The 4,790-nt window shown below is 41.6% G+C and overlaps 1 non-coding gene across 1 annotated transcript; it reads right to left on the minus strand.

Moving 5' to 3' along the window:
• Window positions 1–3,490: 3,490 nt before the first annotated feature.
• Window positions 3,491–3,571, minus strand: trnal-uag. The gene has a single exon. It is a non-coding gene; the product is annotated as a tRNA-Leu (tRNA).
• Window positions 3,572–4,790: the final 1,219 nt, after the last annotated feature.

A 4,790-nucleotide genomic window follows, 5' to 3' on the forward strand; every position in this document is an offset into this window, starting at 1 on the left:
CTTAGGTACAGATTGAAGGGATATGAGGCCCCAACTTTTGTCATCTAGTTGGCAAGCCACTCAGCTATAGTATTTTTTGTGTATTCAGACAGGTAGGCTGAGAGAAGGAACGACAGATGTAAGAAATTGTGCTGGGAGTTGATCCTTGGTCACTGGGGGTACAAGAGGCTCAGAAGTAGGGAACTTACACAGACTTTTGACTATATTCACACTGCAGCTTAGACTGTCCCAATTTAAAATTTTCCCAGCTACAGTCTGTGACTCAACCCAGATCTGAACAGCCAGAATGAATGATTGGGGTGGTACTGTTATCAGGCTGTACCTCTACATCTATGTTACTAGAAAAACACCAACTATTGCATGTTCATCCGATCTAACCACTCTCTGCAGGGCCTTTCGGTCCTGTTTGGTGCTGTTTCTGTTAGTGCTGGGTGGTATACCGGTTCATACCTAATACCGGTATTTATGGCGCGTTCATGCCACCTCGGAATGACAGGGACCGCCCCCGCGATTACGTTGTTTTTCCAACTACCAGCGTTCACATGGTTAGGATGGTCGGGATGCGTGTTCTTCTTCTTCTGTTATATTGCCGTTTGGTATAACAACTTGTTGCATGACTGCCACCAACTGTTGGCCGTAGCCTAGAGCATCAGGCGTGTGAAAACCTGGTGAAAACATGGAGGCAGGGACAATAATTTGCTGCTGTTTTCTTATGCGAGCATACAAACCATTGACATATATAGCACATCGTCAGGTGTTTGTGTTATCTGCAGGACAACGAACGGGAAAGGACACGGATAAGGTGTTGTTTTTTTTATACATAGGCCTATTTATGAATAATTTGAAACATGTTATGTCTGTGTATGTTTCTCAGCAGAGGCGTTTGTCCACAATAAAAAAGTTTATTGCCATTGAAATATGTTCAGTGAACCAAATTCGCCTGCATCAAACGTCAGTTGTCAACAACGCGTCACCAACTGGGAAACTCGGTTAGCAAAATCTGGCCCGAGTTTCCCACCTCTGATTCCCACAGGAAGGGACGTAAATGATGACGTTTTCACTCGGAAAAACGTTTTTTCGATGTCCACGAACGCACGGATATTTACTGTATGATATGATTTTTTTTATATCCTGGCAAAATGGTTGGAACTTGGCGAAGGGTGCTCTTGTGATGTTTACTCTTTTGAGCGGGGACCCTTTTCACTGCTGCACTGCTGAAAGCCAGCTACAAACTGTGCTAGCAGTAGCATTAGCTTTTCAGCTGAAAAGAACGATGGACAATCAAGAAACAGAGACTGGAAATGGAGATAATGATGACACAAGAAGAAGTTGTGCCAAATAGAGGAGCGGTTTGGGTTTAAAAAATCCGACATGGACCAAACGAACACTAGCAATTTCCTCTACCACCTTAGCCAAAGACGTTGACACACAAGACATTGGGTGGGTGATGTAATGGATGTTGATGTTGATGTTGAGGTCGACAATGGTTGTTGTTGATTATATTAGGTTGACTTTGTAAGGTTGATCTGCACTTTTCCAACCCTGTGAAGTCTATCTAGATGCTGCTACCCACGCACCTTGCATAGTAATTTTATTTCCTTTCTTCTTAAGATGCAACAGCTTTGTTCCATTGATCTGTTGTTCAGGCACACTCTATAAACACTGCAAATACAGAAACAATTTTAGGTAAAAAATGCACAAACCCTAAACACACATGGAATTGAAGTTCAGGTGCAGACCTGCTGGAACTGTGCTGTTTTTAAAAATGTATTTGTGTTGCATTCTTCATTTTCTGTATAATATAGTTTTTTTTTTCACAAGCTTACCAAAACCAGCCGGAACTGCTAGTTGGTCTCAAATAACCAGTTGACAACACCAAAAAGGCAAAGTAGAGTTTAGTGGAGTATTCAAATCATGGTTAGAGTTTTTTTTTTGCACAAACAGGTATTATACAGGTCTGCATCCATGTTCCACTCAGCAGTATGCTGGAACACCTTACAGTGCAATCACAACTAAAAAGCAGAAAGGCATTATTATCATGCATAATGACAAAAAGTGATATGCATCGTCTTGCTGAGGACAGAAAGAAGACAGAAGATCATCCCACTTATCGAGATGTCATGTGGAGGTGAACAATCAAAATTTAAAAAGGGTTAACTTAAGCAGAATAAACGCTCCATCCAAAAAGGGCAAAGGTTTAGATTTTGATAGTAGTTGTCCGAGTACACGAATGCTAATTAATGAAGCTTTAGAAGAAAGAAAATATTCTTTTTTTACTACTTGGAGTACTACTTAGCAAAATCAAATTGTGCATGCAGTGATCAGTGTTTGGTTATATCCCACTGCATTGATGGTTATCCCCAGAAGCTAATTAGACATAAGTATTGCACAATTAGCTAGTTCCAAATTGACTGAAGCTTAACAAGATAGAACAAGATTGGCAACTGTTCTTCCTTCCTACATCTATTGGGAATCAATGTAAAGTGGCTTATTATGTGCCTGGCAGCTTACTTTGCTAAAAGCATCAAGTGCCTTAGTTTGGAGAACATGCAGCTGGTGGCATTATGAAAGAACGTGCAATTGATCTTCATAGTCCTGCAGTTTTCAACCGTGAAAGGTCAGTAAGATGTACTGTATATACGAAACCCTGCATCCATTAAGGCTCAAGCAGCGATATAGACCACTTACACCAGTCCACCAGTGAGTGAATCAAATCATTTGGCAGAGTAGCTTGAGTGTAATCAAATTAATGTTGAGAAATCTGGAGAATAGGAGTATTAACTGAAGAAGTTATTAACTGCTTGTTACATTACTAAGGTGCCTAATACAGCACCAAAGATTTAGAATTCAGACACTTAATAGCAATGGGTTTCTCCTCATTTTAAAACCTGGCCATGTGGGTTTGTTTCTAGCTCACCCAGTAAGAGCGTTCGCCCCATGTTGGCTGAGTCCTGCAGCGGCCCGGGTCCGAATCCGACCTGTGGCCCTTTACTGCGTGTCATCCCCCATCTCTCTCCCTCTTTCACATCTATCCACTGTCACTACAATAAAGGGAAAAGCCCCAAAAAATAATAAAAAAAAAAAAGAAAAAGAAGGAGACCGGCTGGTTGACAACATGTTCCATTAGCAAGAGGATGGTTTCAATCCATCGACCTCTGGGTTATGTGCCCAGCACACCGCTGCTGTCCCACTCTGCTCTCTGTTTGAACTGCATGCACCTGGAAACTTCTTCTGTCAGCGCCTTGGGAGTATTTAGTAGCTTTTATTGGGAACAAGCCACAACAAATGCAATGTGTTTGTCCCCGCTGTTAGCACTTACTGCAACTGTTTGTCAAAAGTGCATTCATAGTCACCGGTTTTCACTTTTGAAATGGAGTAATGAACATGAGTGAGAAGGCGACACCACCAGGATACCACCAACTCCATTTGAAAAGGAGTTCAGTTTACAGCCATAATCCCAAGATCGTTGACAGATATTCCAAGTTAAAGACGGTAGTGGTGGGATTTGAACCCACGCCTCCATAGAGACTGGAGCCTAAATCCAGCACCTAGACCACTCGGACACACTACCTTGATAGTCACGTATAGCTGTTTCACTCAGTCTGATTTAACGAGTATGAAAACTCAAACATTCACCAGACAGGAGATGGACCTTTAACTGCTGTGGTCATGGTTCTGTCAAATCTTTACCCATAAAAAATGCTACAGCCATAATGAAGATGCAGCGCTGGAAAATGGCGAGATGCAGCAGCAGCTGAGCGAGTGACTGTGCGGTGTGTGTGTGTGTATTTAAACTGGTAGATGTGGCACCATTCTCGAGAGGTTGAAAAGACCGGGCCACAGCAGGATATTCCTTCCTACAGTCCTCCTCGCTAATGACGAGTCACTTCGTAGTAAAGTCGTTGAGCTCCAGGCGAATGTCAGTCCTTTAACGGCCAGTCGGACCATGTCCATGTAAGTGAACTGGACTCTTTTTAACATCGGGTTGATGTACTTGATTTTAATGAGGAGCTGATTTTGTTCTTTGTCAGAGCAGTATCCATGTCAACAGAAACATGGTCCACAAACGTTTTCGGGCTGTAAAGAAGAGGAAAAGTCCTGGCCCTGATTGGCGGTTGTATCCTTAAAATTCTATGAATGAGTTGGCTGATATTTTCTATTTATTTTTAATCTGTCACTGTATTTCCACAAGGTTCCTTGTCTCTGGAAAGACTCTGCCATTGTTCCTGTTCTAAAAATGAAAGCTCCACTGACACTTAATGACTTTAAACCTGTAGCACTTACCTCCTTGGTTATGAAATCCTTTAAGAAGATTGTCACAGTCCTTTGTACACCTTGTTTTTATTGACTTTCCCTCAGCTATTATTTGTATCCAGCCTCAAATTTTAGCTGATAGACTACAGAATATGTACATGTGCTAAAGCCAGCTTGTAGGTCATTACATCTGAAGTTTGCCCACAACTCAGTAATTGTGTCCTGTTATTGATGATTTTATCAATTGGTGTGAAGCCTCCTTTTTAACCATCAATGTGGCAAAAACCAAAGAGATTTGGCAATAGATTTCACGAAAAATCCTAGAGTCAGCTCTCCTGTGGTAATTAGTGATCAGGCAGTGGAGTGTGTACAGTCGCATAAATATTTAGGGACCATCTCAGAAGAAAAATTTACCTGTGGACCTGTATCATGTTGATGCGGTGTGTATGAAAACCAACCAGCGCTTGTATTTCTTTCATAAGCTTCGAAATTTGGACATTGATGTGACTGCACGAGAATGTTTTATTGTTGTTTTA

The sequence above is a fragment of the Sander lucioperca genome, chromosome 1 (assembly GCF_008315115.2).
Source record: "Sander lucioperca isolate FBNREF2018 chromosome 1, SLUC_FBN_1.2, whole genome shotgun sequence".
Lineage (NCBI taxonomy): Eukaryota > Metazoa > Chordata > Actinopteri > Perciformes > Percidae > Sander > Sander lucioperca.